Below are 20,271 nucleotides of genomic sequence, written 5' to 3'. Positions count from 1 at the left end.
GCTTAGAGAGAGAGAGAGAGAGAGAGAGAGAGAGAGAGAGAGAGAGAGAGAGAGAGAGAGAGAGAATAAACTCTCCAGCCCAGGAATTTTACTTTCCTATTATCCTGATACTTCAACTTCATTAATACAGGAGGATGAATCAGTTTTCTTCCTTCTTTGTTGAAACTGGCTGTTTCTGGTGCAGCTCATCATTAGCTGAATCATTTCAGAATATTCCTGAATCGTTTCTTCTTATGATTTTATTAACCTTGTCGGGTTAAATAAGCAACATTTTCCCATGATAGAAACCATGTTCAATTTAAATTATCTCCTTGTTTGTATTTAAATTCCAAATGATTTCCTTATTAATAAGCTTTTCTTAAAATCAAGTACATGGAAAACCACTCCATAATGTAAAGAGAAAGAGCAAGAACAACAAACAAAACTGAATGCTGTGTAAATGTAATGATAAAATTGGCCATGAACAAGGGAAGAGAACATGTATACCTTCCCTATTCCCTTTTTTAAAGGTGGGAAACTACTGGGAGCACATAATGCTGTCAGAAATCTCTGCTTGGTGAACTTTTTTCAATTGCTTTCTTCTCTTTGTTTTTTATTATAAGGCAAAGCTCTGTGGGAAGGAAGAAAGGGAAGAAAATATTTTGAAATGAAAGTGATATAAAATGGTATCAACAAAATTAGTAACAAAGGGGAGGTCCAGCCCCAATCCCTGTGAAAAGGCTAAAGGTTTCCTTTGACCACTTCAGTCAACATTTATAAGGTTCAGAAGCACATAGTATTATTAACTTCTCTTCATTGGTGCCATATGTCTACTGGTTTCTCTTCCTTTTTTTTTTTAACAGACAAGCAAACATTTTTAAGTCTACACAGTAATTCTGTTTCTTCTCTCATCGTATTTTATCCTCTGTAATGAGAATGGTGTATTGTTCTTTTAACTTTGCAGAGCAGTGTCATTGAGTCAACTCTAACTTCTTCCCCTTGCTATCACCACCCCCATCCAATCTGGTTCTGTTCTTCTGCTTCATTCTTCTTCAGGATGTTGAAGAAACCACTCTCTTCCTTTGTATTACTTATGGAGATTTTTTTTTTTGTACAGATCAATGTCTCTTATTTGGCCTTTGAGCTTTAAACATACACTTCCTTGATCAGTTCACTTATTCTGTTTACATCTGGTTTTCTAGATAAATAAAACAAAATGTCTTTCCTTGCCTTCAGAATTTTGTCTCTGTCCTTGTCTATGTTTCCTTTCTTACTTATCCAAGAAAATAAACACTGGACCATGAACCCCCAATATGAAAGATGTGGTAATTATGACAACAATAAGACTCCCTTATATAGAGTTTGAGAATTTAGGAGCTAGAAAAATCCTCTAAAGACCTAGCCCCCTTATTTGACAGAAAAAAATAAACTAAGGCTCTTGATATCTCTCCTCCAGTATGACTATTGTCCTCTTTTCTACTTCTAATGGGATTCTTCATTTCTATTCCCTGGTTTCACTGTGAAAAAACTGAAATACTTGTCACTGAGTTGTTAAAATTTATCCTATTTGGGCTAATTATTTCATTCCTTCTTTATTTAAGGGACTCATTTGGCAATTATTAGGCAGATGCTTAAATTCTAATGAATAGTGAAAGGTTTGTGTTCCCATATCTCACTGCCACTAGGTAGGACCAAGAATATAGATTGGAGGAGTCTAAACAGCTGAATTATCCCAATGATATTTATTTCCTCAGAAAATTTAAGCTTCTTAGGTAATGTCTGCTTATAAATAAAACTCTACCTATTTATGACTTGTTACCTATATTTATGCATAATAAGTAATACATTAATTGGTAATAAATGATCTCCTTAAAATATTTCAGTGGAGATTGTTTCATCCTAATGTAATAAACTCTTCAAAATGATAATAAAAACTGAAAAACGACAATTCTTTCCTTGAGTTGGTTATATTATACTTTCTTTAAGATTTTTGATACAGTCAATCCTCACACCTTTCATCAGTAATAAACTCTATAATTCCTCCTTTTAGTCAATTCTGACAGAATTCTATATGTCTTTTTATCTTTAGTGCCTAGACCTTCTTTTAATCTAATTAACACTATCTTAATTAGGCTACAAATATCCTCTTTTCATACAGTCAATCTCTAGTCTAATGATGAATACTTTTTGACTCTCATTTTTGTTTTTCACAGCCCCATCTTAACCAACTTTTCCCAAAGCAACTTCTCCTAGATCTCCCACTTTGATGAGAAAATAGAATCATATTCTAAATCATGCTTGCACAACCTGCAGCCCATGGGTTGTAAGTATCCAGTGTGCATGTCAAAGGATTTTAGGCAGCCTGTGAAAAATGTAGAGGATGTTTTCCCTTACATTTTCATGGGTCACTCCAAATCATTTGGCATGCCATAAGCAGTCCAGGTGGCCCATGGACTACACATTGTGCAGGCCTGTTCTAAGTTGACTTTCTGCTTGAAAGCAACATACCCTCTTTTCTTTAATTAGTTATATACATCGACAGGCTTAATGCTGTACTGCATCTAGTATAATATAAAATTAAGCATTAACAAAGAATATTTATAATGTTGTAGCTACACAATCCCCTGAAAATTCTCAAATAAACCATGCAAATTAAAATCTCCATGACATGGAGATTCTGGTTCACATGGCAAATAAGATAGAAAAGTAATTATTTTATCATCTGATCCTCATGACCTCTCAAACTTCTCCAAAATAATAAAAAAAATGCAAAGGACTTAAAGCATTTTTAGCTATCTGTATTATCTAGGACAGAGATGTTAATTTCAAAAAAGAAACAGAGGCCATTAAACTTTATACAACATTACCTTCATTATTAAACTACATATTAACATAATCTATATATTATTGTATTTTTACTTATTTTGTGGAATATTTCCCAATTACATTTTTGTCTTGTGACTTCTGCCTACAGTCATATATTTGACACCTCTGGTCTAGCATACCAAGAACCCTAAAACAGTAACAATTGTATTAATTAACAACAGAGAAGGCTAATCTCTAATCTCTCCCTCACTCAGTATGCCTCCTCAACTGCTCACCATGCTCAGGCAAAAAGAATGAAGAAGCCAACTCATAGGCTTGTAAAAGAACTTACTTCTTTGCCCCTGTCCCCATTCTAACCAGTGAAAGGAAACAAAAACTCAGCAAGTTGTTGTGGCTTGCAAAGCAGTGAGACAGTACTCTGTGCTGCAACAGGGCTTAGCTGGAGAACTGAGGAACAAATGAAAATGGGGCAGAACACATGTATTCATGGCACTCAACTCTGCCTGAGGGAAAGAGCCCATAATCCAATCTTACATCAATTCTATCCTCCTGAAGTAATTTAGGATATAGGTCGAGTCAAGGGTGGGGAACCTGTGACCTTGAGGCCACATATGGCTTTCTAGATCCTTGAGTGTGGCTTTTTGACTGAGTCCAAGTTTTACGGAACAAATCCTTTTGTAAAGGGGATTTGTTTTGTAAAACCAAGGACCTACAAGGCCACATGTGGCCTCAAGGCCATAGGTTCCCTACCCCTCATGAGTCCTGTCAAACTTGAATTTTATATTATGAGAAGGGGTTAAGATAACTCTGAGGACTAGGCTTCAGAGAAACCACAATTTCTGACTCCTTGAATGAGTTAGAAAGTGGGTGATGGGGTATATGATGTAAAAAGACTGAATTTTATGAAATATTTCATAATTTAAAACAAACCTTAATTAAATATCCTGAACTTAAGCAGATAAAACAAAAAGAAATATATTAATAAGAGAAGGAAATATGGCCTTCATATCAGCTAAAAGAATCCAGAGATACATGAATAAATATTGCAAGATAAAAGAAAATGAATCATACTAGAAGAGGTAAAGTACCTGATAGATTCCATAAAAATATGGAACAACAGATGGATGTTACTGGATGATTCAAAAGACAAATAAGACAGAAAAAACACAATTTATGACGTTTACAGAAGAGATAATTGGCAGAATAGAAACACTTGAATCTAAGGTAACAAGGCTCAGCAAAGGAAAAAAAAAGAATAATTACTGGACAATAAAATACGCAGAAGTGAGGGAGAATCTAAAGAAGAGAAGGAAAAAAATGATATCATTAAAAGTAAAGGAAAAAAAGTAATATCACTAAAATATTAACTCCATGCAAGCAAAATGTTTTGCTCTCAAAAGCAAGATATAGAAAGACAACTTGAAGACTATAATTCTCCCAGAAGAACACAAATAAACAAACTGAACACAATAATGCAGGAAATCTGGCCAGAATGTTTAAAATCAGAAAACAAACTGCCAACCAAAGGAAGCTAGATTGCCCCTGAGAGAGGGGAAACTATGCTAAAAACTCCAAGACATATAGTGGTTAAATTTAATAATTCTTAGGACAAACACCACATTTTGTAAGCAATTAGGAGAAAGACATTCAAATGCAAGGGAAAGAAAACTAAAATCACTGAAGACAATTCTGAATCAACCAGAGAGAATGAAATTAATGTGTTTCAATCTCTGTCACATGGTTCCACTGGAACATGGACTTTAATAATATTGGTCTGGGTCAGTTACATTATTCCCAGAGGCTTATTTCCATTCAAAGATTACTGGAGACTCAGATTTGGGTCATTCATTTATCACATTTTTGTCATCAGTATAACCAGAAGTAGAAGTTGATTGTTGTCCTTCATAATTGAAGAGGATAAAAATGACATCACTATGTTGGGGTCAATGTACAGTGTGCCTGACTATGGTTGATCAGACCAATAAAAGCTAAAAAAATTCTGCAACAGATTGGGCACAAATAGTTCCAAGGATCATTTGGAATTGAGGTGTCCCTAAATTTGCACATCTCATATTTCTTCTGAGCTTCTACAATTCTGCTTTGCTCATAAAGCATAGCACCTTGTTTGATATGAGCACATTATGCTGAGCAGTCCTGTGTCACTGTCTCCTATGTCTCAGAATCAAATACAAAATTATTAGAGCGACCTTGAGAATGTCCTTTTATCACTTCTTCTGACCTTTGCATGAGTGCTTGCTTTGTGTGAGGTCTCTGTACACTAGTCTTTTAGGCATACAAATGTTTGACATTTGAATGATGTGGCCAGCCCATTTGAGTTGCCCCCTCTGCAGTAGGGTTTGAATGCTTGGCACTTCAGCTTGAGAAAGGACCTCAATTCCCAGTACTTTATCTTCCCAAGTGATCCTCAGAATATTCATAAGACAATTCAAATGGAAATGATTCAGTTACCTGGTATGGCACTACTTTATTGTCCAGGTTTCACAAGCATACAACAATGAGGTCAACACAAAAGCTTTATACATCTTCAGTTCGTTAGGCAGCCAAATACTGCTTCTTTCTCATTTTTTTCTTTGGAGTCTCCCAAACACTGAGCTAGCTCTGGCAATTGTCCATAAACCTCATTTTCTACATGTCCATCCCTGGAAATTATACTACCAAGGCAAATGAACTTATCCACAACATTCAAAATTTCTCCATTTGCTATAACCAATAGTTCCAAGAATGGATGGTGCAGTGTTGGTGAAGAACCTCTGTTTTCTTCATGTTAATTGTCAGGCTAAAAATAGCACAAGTGCCAGAGAATGGATCTATACTCTTTTGCATTTGAGCCTCAGAGGTTGCATTAGTTGTACAATCATCTGTAAACAAAAATGTTGCTCACCAGCACTCCCTCCACTTTAGTCTTGGCTTGTAATCTTTTCAAGTTATAATTTACCATCAGTGCCATAGCTGACTTTAATGCTATTTTTGTCCATGTTAAAGTTGTTCAACAACATCACTGAAAATATCATGCTGAGAAGCATGGGAGCAAGCACAGGGCCCTGTTTCATTCCATTGGTGACTGGGAAAGCACGAGTGCATCATCCATCATCCAGAACTCATACAAGCATGTTGTCATGAAACTGACATACAGTACTGATGAACTTTTCCAGGCAAGTAAATTTTGCCATGATCTTTAACAAGCCCTCATGATTGACAGCATCAAAGGACTTGGTCAGATCGATGAACATTGTCTACTGATTTATGTTCTGCTTCTGGCGTTTCTCCTGGATTTGTCAGCAGCAAACACCATATCAACTGTTCCTCTGCCCTTTCTGAAACCCCACATGGACTTTCATGGAGACGACCACCTTCCAGGTGAAATATCAGCCTATTAAAGAGGACTCTGGCAAGAATTTTGCCTGCAGTGACTAAGAGAGAGAATCCCTCTTTCCTGTAATTGTCACAGGACATATTTCCTTTACTTTAATAAAGATGAACAATGGAGGCATCCTTGAACTCATGGGGGGATAATCTCCACTTCCCATACAAAATAGAAGACTTCAGTCAGGTTTTGGACCTGCTGCTTTGTAAATATCTGTTGGAATAGAATCAGCGCCAGGCACTTTGCCATTTGAGAAGAGCTTAATGGCACTCAAAACCCCTTTTTCAGTTGGAAGTTCAGCAATAGAAGCATTGACTTCAGTCTGAGGTATAGAGTCAATTGCTTCCTCACTGGTTGATGATGGTCTGTTGAGAACATTATGGAAGTGTTTAGTCCATCTCTTCAGGATCATGTCCTTATCACTAATCAATGTGTCTCCATTAGCCCTGAGTAGTTGGGATGCACTATAGGTCTTCGGTCCATAAATAGCCTTCAGGGCATCACAAAAATACTTTGGACTGTCACTATCAGCATAAAACTGAATTTCATCTGCCTTCTTATGAGCCAAAAATACTATATTTCTCTAAGCTTCTTTTGCTTTTGCTTTTGATGGAATTAAGTTCTGCATTGTTAGAGATGGGTGAACTATATCCTACTATCTATTCTGTGGAGTTCGCCTTTTTCATTTTGTAACTCCTTGATTTCCCCATCATTTTCTTTTTCCTTTTTTTTTTCTTTTTTCTTTTTTAAGAAGCTTCTTGTTTTTATTATTAGCATCCAGGTTACTTGAGAGGGATAAAATGAGAGGAGGGGGTGGCTCCAATATGCTGCTGTCCATATTTCCGAGGCTTGTTGGTGATAGAGAATTTGCCCAAGTAGTGTCCAATCATCTTGGGCTTAATTTCTACCTGAACGAAGGTCTTGCTGTTATAGACACCCACTGTACTTCCCACCATCTCTGGCAGGATGACCATTTCCCAAAGGTGTGTCTTTACTACCTTAGGCTTTTCCATAGTGGGTGCCTCCTCCTTTCCCCTTCTCGGGCACTTCAGGAGGGAATGCTGTTTGTGCCACTGACCCCTGTTGAGTCACCACCATTGTCGAGCACTGTACAACTGCATGAACTGTTCATAGGACGTGGCCGGCAGCTGATCCAGGTACATGTCACAGTAAGTGAACTTCTGGATGGTTTGCTTCTTCTTTTGCTCCACTTCTGCCATCTTGTCTCCTGTCAGGAAAAGTTCCCCATCATTTTCATCAAATCAAAACCTATGTTTGTTAGTGTTATTGCCCAGATGAGTAAATACAATATTATACACCAAATCTCTGACAGCTGCCCATTCCTTTTCCACTTTACTCCTGACAATTATGTATTGTCTGAACTTTTCTTCCAAATTAGCACTATTTTAGCAAACCACAAATTAACATTAGTAACTGTTTACACAGGGAGAAATCTCTAATTTGTTGACATTAAGTCTTCTGGTAGTTGTCTTGCCTTGGGACCACCACTGTTTTTGTTGAATGTGAAAGTTTATCTTGGAGACAATACCAATCACCTTTGTCATTTCACATTCTGTCTATTTTCTTACAATGACATAGTCTATTAAATGCCAATGTTTCCTATGAAGGTACATCCATAACGTTTTATTGCATTTAGGTAAACAGATTACAGTGCTGGTGATGAGGTCCTGAGATGCACAAGCCTTCAATAAGTGACCTTTACTGTTGCTGTTTCTGACTCTATTCTTCCCAAAGACTCCCTGTAATATCTGATAGTTTGTACCTACTCTTGCATTAAAGTCACCCAGGATTACAAGCTTGTTTTCTTTCAGCAATTGATGATGAGGGTCTCCAAGGCTTCATATTTTTTTTTCTTTGACCTCATCAGGATTCATGATGGTGGGAGTATACACAATGATAATAGTGGCATGGCAGTTCCCTTCAAGTGGCAATTGCATTGTTATAAATGCCATTTACTTCTTTTGGGAGGCATACGAGTTTGTTAACTAGATTATTTTGATTGCAAAACTATGAAAGCTTCATGGTGCTTCTTATCAAGGCAGCCACACCAGAAAATTATGTATCTAGCTCCAACTTTGGTAAATTGGCCTACATTTACCAATTTTGTTTCACTGAATGCTATTATTTGAGTGTGATACCTGCTGAGTTCTCTCACAACAAGATCTTTCCATCTTTCAGTCTACTGGATTTGTACCAATAGTGGATATATACCAATAGTGAGGAGAGGAATCATCTTCACAAAAGTTTTTTACCTTTGTGTGTGTGTGTGTGTGTGTGTGTGTTTTCACTGTAGGGTATGATCCCTGTCAGCTGCAGTAAGCAGGCCAGGGTTTGGTTAGGTGAAGCACACAATTTTAGGGCACTTTTTCTAGCCCCTTCTTCATGCCAGGAAGTGAACAGTGTGGTCCTTCAAAAAGGCTGCTCAGATACCCAAAAGGCTGCCAGATACCAGTGCTGCTTCAGACCAGCAAGAAGATGACATTATATTCTAGACTGCCTTTGTGCATGGTTGTGCCTATAGCTCCCAGTGCATCACCACTTGCTGCTTTGTCACTTATCCATCAACACAAGCTTTGAGGTAGGTAAAAATAGTAAATGGGGATAGGCAATTTCTTTTGACTCACATATAAATTGGATTTAAGTGAGGCAGAGTTGAATGAAATCCTTGACTTCATTCTCTCTTCCTGAGTTGTCAGAGTCCAGCAGCTGAAGAAAAGTCAAGATGACTAGCAATGGCTCAGGATGCAGTGGATGATCTTGACATATTCAATGTCTAACCAAGCCCTAAGGACTCCAAAGTGCCTGCTTCGTCTGCCTTCATGGCCCATTGGAATAAATTGTTCACATCAGCTTTTTGCACTGAGGAAGTCTTTACATGCTTGCCATAGACACCCCTAATTCAATGACAGGTTTGAGACCTATTAGTTACCTTCAACCTGGTTTAGCCCATTTGCCAAAACAGTTTTACTGGAGTGTGGCAGCTATACATGCTACAGCTTCTTGGAGTCATAGGTGAGATGTGGCAGATGGACACAAAGGTGGAAAGCAGCCCTCACACCAGAGGTACTAGTCTTCCCTTAACACTATGTATGACCCAGAAGTAGAACTGATTTGTTGAGATTGCCACTAACTCACTCATTATTACATGTACTTATAGGGTGCGATCCCTTTGAGTATCCTTCTCAGCTAGAGTAATATACTTGGACACAGAATACCTGTGTTCAAAATCTTGCTCAGCCATACATCAGCTATGTGCTCACTCAACCTCTTAAAAATTCACTTTCTTTCTATGAAAAATCAAAATATTAATACCCATACTAACTCCCTCATATTTTTGTCATGAGGAAAGGGTGTTGCAAATTTTAAAGGACTCTACAGTTATAATATCTTGTCAGAGATTTAGAATAATAAAAGATGTTAGAGGTGATCCAGTTCAATCTTCATTTTTACAGATAAAGAAACAAAGATACACTTGTATGAAGTGACTTGCCCATAGTCACTCAGGTAGTAAGTAGCAGTGTTCAGTGTCAGGCCCAAATAGACTGAAATACCATGCATATTTTACTCCAATACCAGTAGATCAATGCTCTACTTCTAGGTTATGTGATATTTAACTGTTCCAGGAAGGGCCTATACTCATTACCTCTGCTATATCTTTGTTCATATCACCACTTCCCCTCCCCAACTCTACACTTAGACTATCTTACTTCTTTCCATCTGGCCCTCTAAATTTTACATACATACATACATACATACATACATACATACATACATACACACACAAATGTGTATACATATACACATACGTATATATATAGTATGTAAATATATATGTGTATATATATATGTATATATATATATATTTTTTTTTCCCAGAGGTCAGTTACAGATCGACATCTTCTATGACATTTTCCCTTAATACTCCAAACTCTACTCAATCCCTTTTTCTCAACTCTTTCCCACTTACATATATGCAATATATCTTATTTGTTCTATAATTGTTTCATGCCTGTTAATGTTGCCTCTTCAACTAGATTGTAAGTTTCTTGAGGTCAGGCTTTTGCAACTCTCAAAGTGCCAAAAATATTCCAGAAATACTGATGAACTGATTGATTCTGAATTCATGTTAAAGAGTTCTCGATATGAGTGTGTCACTTATGTTTTCTCTTTTTGTCCTAGAAGTACCTTCCCTAGCCTTATTTGGGAGGAACTTTCTAAACTAGTTCTCTCAAACTAGTGAGCTCCTGATAAATGAGGTACTCACTTAATTGTGTCAATAGCCAAGATGTTCCTTTAGTGCAATGCATTTTGCTAACTCTGAACAATAGATAAACGACTCATCTGGTCTGTTTAAAGGACCTGTTTGCTGTTATCTGCACACAGTAATTTACTGAAGGAAATTGGATTTTGCTGGCCTACACTTCCTGCTGCATGGCAGTGCTTTGTTCACTTCAGGCTTCTTACCTCTTCTATTATGGCCACTAAATGAGTCAATCTTCCACATGGTATTTCAAAGTCTAATACTTTGTACAGAACTTTTTTATGGTACCTATGAAATGAAAATGAATATCTGGCTGCAGGGAGTATTCTCATAAGCCTCAGAAAATTAAGATGGATGATATGTTAAGAAAATGTTGCCAGAAACATGCAGCAAATCAGAAGAGTTGCCCTATATAATAGTGCTCCTAAGTGATTTAATTTCATCTTAGGCACACTTACCAAATACAAGATTCTTTACTGAGTACTGAGACAGTGTCTACATGAGGGGACCCAAGCCCACTTGCCATGAAAAGTCACCATAGAGAATTTATGACATACTGGAGACTGTTGTTGTTAAAGGAGCAAACCAAAGCAGTTTTTCTAATCAGCTCTTGAAGAAAAAAAAACATATTTCATTTAATCAATCAACTAATCATGTGAAAAGACTTGTTTTTAAATTTTTTTGAGCATCTACTAAATGGTCAAGTCACACAGAATGATTTGAGGTCCTTGACTTTAAGGAGTTTAAAATACATTTGGAGAGACAAGGCTAACGTATATAGGGGGAATAACAACAACAAACAAACAACAACATCAAGTACAAGTATAATAGCCAACATTTATATAGCACTTAGTATGTGCCAGGCACTATACTAAGTACTTTACAATCATTTTCTCATTTGATATTAATTATTAATTATTATTATTATGCTATTACATCCCCTTTTTTCACAGAAAAGGAAACTGAGGAAATAGAAGTTAAGTAACTTGCCCAGGGTCACAAACATATTATGCAATACATAATTAAGTGATAATTAAGAGCATATCTTATGGATTCCTTCACATTTTTCCACTCCTCTCTTCAATCCATTCTAGTAAACAAACATTATTAAGCACGCACTATGTGATAAGATCTGTGCTAAACTTTAAGTATTAAAAAATATATATAAAAATAGACCCCACTCCTTCTAATTTTTTGAAAGGGGGAAAATAAACATGCAAGTAATATATATTATATATATATATACACTCACCTATATATTATAGATACATATAGGTATATACATGTGTATTTGTGTGTATGTGCATAAAATGATAAATTAGAGATGATTAAAGAGGGATCAAGAGCAGAGGACAAAATTTTACCTGAGACTTGAAGGAATCTGATCAGTAAAAGTATTGAAGGAAAGATTTCAAACATAAAGGTACAGTCAGTGAAAATTCATGGAGTCAGGAAATCAAGTGTCCTATTCAAAGAACTTCATCAAGGAGTCTAGTGTCACTAGATTGAAGAGTATGATCAGGGAATGATGTGTAAATTGACTAAAAAGGTAGGTAGGGGCTCTATAGATATTATCAGTTGATTGATAAAGGCTAAATTGTATATCATAGTCTATTGGTACAAATGGAAGTCAAGGGACAAACTGATATGGGGACAATGCTAGCAGAGGATATGGCCTTGCATTCTGGTAGGATTTTTATGGACAAAACAAAGTAAGCAAGACATTCTTGCAAGCAGGAACAGTTGGGGAAAAAAAAGACATGAATGGGGTAGATATAAGGGAGAATGATAAGTCTGACTTGATCAAAGTATTGATAAACACAGGGAATGTTTGAATACAGAAGGAAGCAATAACTTGTTGAGGAGGAAAGAAGACTACTTGCATGAGAATTGCTACTTACATCAGAATTGGCCCTGGAAGAAAAACATTTTGAAAGCAAAGATAAGGAGGAAATTCACTTCAGACATGTTGTAACTTGTATGGATTTATAGTGTAAGGTAGAAAGATAGAGTATTATGAATCAGTTATGTCCATCATAGGAACTGCAGGAGCATAATAAATTCCCAAGCAACACAATGAATGATGAATGTTTTAGAAAAGCTGACTTGATAGGGATAAGAAAAGTGAATTGAGAGTAGGTCAGGAATTCTACCACCAAGATCCCTAACATGATTTTAGTTATAGTCAAGGATTCAGTAGACTTGGATCTGAGTCAGGCACAGTGTGATCTTCCCAGTGCCTTGGGGGTGTTGTGTGGTGTTAATCTTTAGTTCACACATAATTCTGTACCTTTCTCACACAGTCTTAACTCTTTATGAAAAATATTTGCAATTCCATTTATGCCTTAACCTGGATAGAAAAATCATATTTGTGTCGATCTGGTGTTTTGGTTCTGGGCCTCAAAACTATTTTAAGGCATGTATTCCAATAATATCTTCCCTCCTCTCATCAGTGAAAGTTTTATCTTTGTTTCCTAACCTTACCTGTACACCTCTTGCTTTGTTTCCTTATTTATGACACTATCCAAAAGAGACAGATTACAGCAATTATTATTATCTCTATATTGACATCTTAAATTATCCTGAATTTCTTTTCCAAATTACTTGGTCTTTCTAAATAATTCTCCTGCTTTTTAAACTACTTCCTAGCAAAAATTTAAATATGTTTCTACTCCTGTGGATTTTTGAGGTTGTGGAATTATTGGTGGCCACAATGAAGACTGGTAGCAATGAAAGCACTAATCAAAGAAAGATGATTCAAAAGTCGAAAAAAAAGAGGCAGAAATGGAGTATCTGTTAAGAGTGGGATGAATATAGAACTGAGCAGGTAAGTGACTTAGAACTAGTCAAAATAAACAGGATAAAGTTCACAGAGAACAGTTGGTGTCAAAGGTCGAGGTCATCAAAAACCATAGGGCAAAGCAAAAGATAAGTAGAGACAGCAGGTGAGGTAGAAAGTTCTGTTTCCAAATCTTGATGCCTTCTTCTTCCTCTGTCCTTTGCATAAATTGTCACCTATGACTGAAATACAGTCTTTCATCTTTGACTCTTAGAACCCTAATCATCCTTCAACATTCAACTCAGAGGCCACTTAATCCAAAAAAAATACTTTCTCTAATCTCCTCTAGTTCCTTTAGAGCATGAACCATTTTATCTGATAAGTCTCAAATTCCCTAGGCTTATTCCATAATTTCTACACTTTCTCTGAGGTTCTCTTATCATTAGAGGGTGCTCATTTGTTTGTCCCAGGCTTAGTATTAATGTACCTCAAGAATTATTATTTTCTCTCCTGGAAAATAGGGCTATGTCTTTTGAACTGAGAGGCAGCCTGGCACAATAGATACAAAGGTAACCTCCTCTAATGCCAGGAAAATCTGAGTTTAAGTCATGCCTCAGAAACATAATATCTAGATGACTGGACCAGTTTCTTAAACTCTTAGTACCCCAAGAAACTTTCTATGACCATACTTTGAAGAAAGGTTTCTGATCTACATTGGTAAATGAAGTTTCACCAGGGAATTTCCTACACCAATGAAATCATAGTTCGAAACACACCTTCTGAATTAAGTAGGACCTCTACGATAGTGTCCACTTTCAACTAGGCAATTCATACCACTGGCTAAGTCTTCTAGAAACACTTGGTCCAGGGTTAGACAAGGTCCTTGGCATAAGAAGATGGCATAGATAAGTTAATTAACTTGAACAAAGTTCTTCAGTAATTGATTGATGGAGTGAGGATTATAACAGAGGCTTTCTGATTCTAATATGTTCTTTTCACATATCTATGTATAGGAAATGACGATTCCCACAACATGATCTTGGAAACTGAATTATGAAACAGATTAAGAAAAAATAGGTTAGGTTTTTCCCTGTGGGTCATTTGGGTTAAATACAAATCCAAAGCATTTTCTTTTTACTACTAATTGATGACTGATATTGGCTCAGTCCTACAAGAAGAATTGGGGTATTTTAAAAGAAGATATACTGTTCTATAATGTTTCCGCTGAAAAGAACAAGAAGCTATCCATATTGGGAACAAGAAAAACTGGAATTGATTCTAGGCTTCATTATTTAAATGGCTATCAGATCATGTGTAATATACTTCCCTAGTTTGAGCTTCATCTTCCTCATCTGGAAGACGGTGTGAACAATATAACCTTTAAAAGGTTGTTGTAATACTGAATCTATGATACGTTGAACCCACAATCCTGAATTCTGGCTTTTCTGTTATCAGAAAGAAATGTGAAAAAGATATTTGGGGGCTTGAGGACTTTTATGTGCCCTTCAAATTACAGGAGAGGACCTTTTCCTCCTTGTCTAAGGATAGAGATGACCTTCATAGGATTATTCACCCTCATATTCAATCTAAAAATCTTTGTTTTATCTAATCTTTTATATAAAAGGAGTGTGATACATTCTATGAAGCAACAGAAAAAAAAAAGCAATCAAGAGTCCAACTTGTTATGGTCTTTTGTATACATATTTTGTCTGTACTGTTGCAGCCCACCCCCAAAGAGATCACAGGCTAGTCCATTCCCTTATTAATTCACTGTTCAAAAATATATTGCATCTTTCATTATATTCCAGAGAACGATGTTGCTAATAATTTGATTTCATGTTTATTTTTATACAGGGCTGGTGCCACCATTATTTTCTTTTTAATACTTTTAAATTTATTTCACTAAATATTTCCTAATTACATGTATAAAATTAATATTTAAAAAATCTGAATTCTATATTCTCTCTCCCTCTCCTCTCCCTGAGAAGGTAAGCAATTTGATATCAATTATACATTTGAAGTCATACAAGACATATTTCCATATTAACCATGCTGCAAAAGAAAATGAAACAAAGCAATAAAAATAAAGATTAAAAAAATATGTTTCAATCAGCATTCAGAATTCATTAGTTCTCTTTCTGGAGGTGGACAGCATTTTTCATAATGGGGCCTTTTGAATTGTGTTGGATCATTGTCTTGAACAGAATAGCTAAGACATTCACAGTTGCTGTTACTGTACTTAACGTTCTCCTAGTTTTACTAACTTCATTTTGCTTGAGTTAACACAAGTCTTCCCAGGTTTTTTTTTTTTCTGAAAGTTTCCTGCTCCTCATTTCTCATACCACAATAGTTTTACATCACAATCACATACAACAATGGGTTCAGCTATTCCCCAATTGATGGACATCTCCTCTATTTCCAATTCTTTGCCACCACCAAAAAGCTGTTGTAGATATTTTTGTACAAATAGGTCCTTTCCCCTTTCCTTTTACCTCTTTAGGAAACAGAACTACTAATGGTGTTGCTTAGTATTGCTGAGTATGAATACCTTTTTTAGTCCTTTTGGTGTATTCCCAAATTGTTCTTCAGAATGATTAGACTAATTCACAACTCCACCAATAGTGCATTAGTGTCCTAATTTTTCTGCATCCTCTCCAGCACTTGTCATTTTCCTTTTCTGCCATCTTACAAATGTGAGCTAGTATATCACAGTTGTTTTAAGTAACTTGTCACATTGGAATTCAACAAAAAGGTAAACTGAGGCAGATCTCTAAGCGAGATAAATTTTATCAGCAGGGGCACACCTGACAATAAAGGTGTTTAATAAAGAGAACAGGCTTCCCTTCACTTATGCCAAAGACCCTAGGCAAGAAGATAGCTTCATTTATAAAAAGCTTTAGGACATATAGAACAAAGAACTGAATGGGCTAAGATGACATCATGGGATTGGGGAAACATAATTGGTTACAAGCTGAGGCACAGAGAACAATATGATTAGTTGGAAGTTTGGTAATGGGGACCAGCAACAACTTCCCTTCTTTCATAAGACTAAAAATTGTCATTGTCTGAGTGCAGGTAGGAGATAGTGGCCCAGAAATTTGGACATCAAACCTGACATCTTTAAAGGATAGCTTGATAGAGTAAAGATATCACAGACATTGTGTTCATAGACATTGTCCAAGGTTATTAAAATTCCTTAAGGCAAGAACAAATTAGCGATTAGCCAGAGAGCTGAATTTTTAAAAATAAACCCTATACAGGGCAGCTGAATTCTGAGCTAAGTTTAGAGACAAAGAATTATGACTTAAACAGCTACAGGAGAAAAACCATTATAGAACAAAATCAATTAATTGTAAATAGAATTAATAAGAAAATTATACAGCATCAGTCTTAGTCTTCTCACTATTGATAGCTTTGATTTGAAACCTGCCTGTTCATATCCTTTGACCTCACTTATCAAGTGGGGAATGGCTCTTATTTTTATAAATTTGACACAGTTCCATATAGACTTTAGAAATAAGTACTTTACCAGAGAAACAAGCTGAGAATCCACCCCCTGCTCCAGTTTTCTGTTTTACTTCTAATTTTGGCTGTGCTAGTTTCATTTGTGCAAAAGCATTTTAATTTCACGTAATACAAATTGTCATTTTACATCCTGTGATGCTTTCATATATTTTGACCTTTTTTTTTTTTTTTTTGGTAATACAGTGTAAGGTGTTGGCCCATGTCTAATTTCTGCTAAATTGCTTTCAAGTTTTCCGAGCAATTTTTGTCAAATGTTGAGTTCTTACCCCCAAAGCTTGTCTCTTTCAGTTTATCAAACATTAGATTACTATGGTCTTTAACTGCTATGTATTGTATACCTAATCTATTCCACTGATCCGCCATTCTATTTCTTAACCAATATTGGATTGTTTTGATGATTGCTGCTTTGTAATACATTTTGAGAACCAATACTTCCAACCAACTTTCCTTCACATTTTTTTCATTGATTCCCTTGATATTTTTGACCTTTTCTTCTTCTAGATGAATTTTGCTATTATTTTTCCAGTTCTATAAATTAATTCTTTGTTAGTTTTATTGGTATAGCACTGAATAAGCAAATTCACTTATGTAGAAATGTTATTTATTATATTGGCTCAGTCTACCCATGAGTACTTAATATTTCTCCAATTGTTTAAATTTGTCTTTAATTTGGTAAAAATGTGTTTTGTCATTGTATTCATATAATCCCTGGTTTTGTCAAGGCAGATAGACTCCCAAGTATTTTATATTGTCTTCTGTTATTTTTAATGGAATTTCTCTTTTCCACTGATCTCCTTTCTGCTCTTGTTGATGAGTTTTGTTGGTAGTAAATAGAAATGTTGATGATTTACTTTAGTTTATATCACACAACTTTGCAGATGTTGTTGATTGTTTCAACTAATTTTTAGTTGATTCCCTAGATTTCCCTAATTATGATATCATATCATCTTCAAAGAATAATACTTTTATTTCCCCATTAACTATTTTTATTCCTTCATTTTCTTTTCTTTTGGTTATAACTAACATTTCTAGTACAATATTCAATAATAGTAGTGATAATGGACATCTTTGCCTCACTCCTGATCTTTTTGGAAAGGACTCAAGTTTATCCCCAATACAGATAATGTTTGTCAATTGTTTTAGATAGATACTTCTTATCATCTTAAGAAAAGTGCCACTATTATTTTCAAAAGGAGTTCATTTAATTTGAAATCATGCGGTCAAGAAACTCTAAAAAGAATGCTATAAAATAAAGATTTCTCTAAAGGAAAATGAATGAAGGTGACTAGAGTTGATTCTTGAAAAGATTATCTCTAGGAAGGTGGCCTAGCTGTACCATATCTAAAATTGTATTATAAAGCATGAATCATCAAAACTATTTGGTCTTGGTTAAGCCATAGAGTGGTGGATCAGTGGAATAGGTTGGGTACACAAGACACAGTAGTCAACGATTATCATAACCTACTGTTTGATAAACTCAAAACTTCAGCTTCTGGGATAAAAACTCACTATTTGACAAAAAGTGCTGGAAAAACTGGGAAACAATGTGATGGAAATTAGGCATAGACCAATATCTTCTATTGTATATGAAGATAAGTTCAAAATCGGTACACAATTCAGACGTGAAGGGTGAAAGTAGAAGTAAATTAGGAGAAGCAAGGAATAGTTTACCTGTCAGATCTATGGAGAAGGGAAGAATTTATGACAAAACAAGAGAAAGAGAACATTATGAAATACAAAAAGGATAATTTTGATTATATTAAATTAAAAAAAATTTGTACAAACAGAGCCAATGGAACCAAGATTAGAAGGGAAGTGAAAGCTGGGAAATAATTTTTACAGCTAGTGTCTCTGATAAAGGCCTCATTTCTAAAATATAGAGAGAACTGGGTCAAATCTGTAAGAATACAAATCATTGCCCAATTTATAAATGGGCAAAGGATACGAATAGGCAATTTTGAAATGAAGAAATTAAAGATATCTATAGTCACATGATAAAATGCTCTAAATCACTATTTTTTTCTTTTATTAATAAATTTATTTATTTTTAGTCTTCAATATTTACTTACACAAGATTTTGAATTCCAAATTTTCACTCCATCTTGCCCCTCCCCCAAACCCAAGGCGGCATGCATTCTGAATACCCCTTCCCCTAGTCTGCCTTCCCTTCTATCTCTCCCCCCTCTACCCCTTCTATTTTCCTGTAGGGCAGGATAGATTTCTGTACCCAATTTCCTGTATTTCTTATTTCCCAGTTGCATGTGAAAACATCTTTTTTAAATGTGTTTTTAAAACTTTGGGTTCCAATTTTTCTCCCTTCCTCCCTCCCCACCCACCCTCATTGAAAAGGCAAGCAACTCAATATAGGTTACATATGTGCAGTTATGCAAAACACTTCCATAGTACTTATGCTGTGAAAAATTAACTCTAATTCCCTTAATACTATCCCACCCCCCCATTTATTCTTTCTTTTGACCCTGTCCCTCCTCAGAAGTATTTGCTTGTGATTACCCACTTTCCCAATCTGCCCTCTTCTCTATCATCCTCCTATTCTCTTGTCCCCTTCCCCCCCATTTTCCTGTAGAGTAAGACAAATTTCCATAACCAATTGAGTGCGTATGTTATTCCCTACTTAAGTCAAATCCTATGAGAATAAGATTCACTCATTCCCTCTCACATTGCCCCATTTCCCCTCCACTGTAAAAGCCTTTTCTTTTCTGTTTTTGTAAGATAATTTACCCCATTCTACCTCTCCCTTTCTCCTTCTCCTATTATAATCTTCTCTCACCCCTTAATTTTATTCTCCAGATATGACCCCTTCATCTTCAACTCACCCTGTGACCTCAATCAATCAATCAATCAATCAATCTGTCTATCTATATATCTATTTACATACATATAATTTTTTCCCTCCAACTACCCTAATACTGACAAAGGTCTCATGACTTACAAATATCATCTTTCCATGCAGGAATATAAACAGTTTGACCTTAATAAGTCTCTCATGATTTCTCTTTCCTGTTTACCTCTTCACGCTTCTCTTGAGTCTTGTATTTGAAAGTCAAATTTTCTACTCAGCTCTGGTCTTTTCATCAAGAATGCTTGAAAGTCCTCTTTTTCACTGATTGACCATTTTTTACCCTGAAAGATTATACTCAGTTTTGTTGGGTAGGTGGTTCTTGGTTGTAATCCTATCTCTTTTGCCCTCCAGAATATTATATTCCATGCCCTGCGGCCCCTTAATGCAGAAGCTGCTAAATCTTGTGTTAACCTGATTGTGTTTCCACAATACTTGAATTATTTTTCTCTGGCTCCTTGTAATATTTTCTCCTTGACCTGGGAACTCTGGAATTTGGCTACAATATTCCTAGGAGTTTTCCTTTGGGAATCTCTTTCAGGAGGAGATCGGTGGATTCTTTCCATTTCTATTTTATATCAGGACAGTTTTTCTTGATAATTTCTTGAAAGATGATGTCTAGGCTCTTTTTTTGATCA

General features: G+C 35.8%; 1 pseudogene; it reads right to left on the bottom strand.

Annotated features, from left to right (window-relative positions):
- Positions 1–6,972: 6,972 nt before the first annotated feature.
- On the bottom strand, positions 6,973–7,410 carry LOC114047838 (annotated as a pseudogene).
- Between the last annotated feature and the right edge of the window lie 12,861 nt (positions 7,411–20,271).

Source organism: Vombatus ursinus, unplaced genomic scaffold (assembly GCF_900497805.2).
Source record: "Vombatus ursinus unplaced genomic scaffold, bare-nosed wombat genome assembly UNPS02014791.1, whole genome shotgun sequence".
Lineage (NCBI taxonomy): Eukaryota > Metazoa > Chordata > Mammalia > Diprotodontia > Vombatidae > Vombatus > Vombatus ursinus.
The sequence above is the reverse complement of the archived record's forward strand: the minus strand, read 5'-3'. Positions and strand labels throughout refer to the sequence as shown.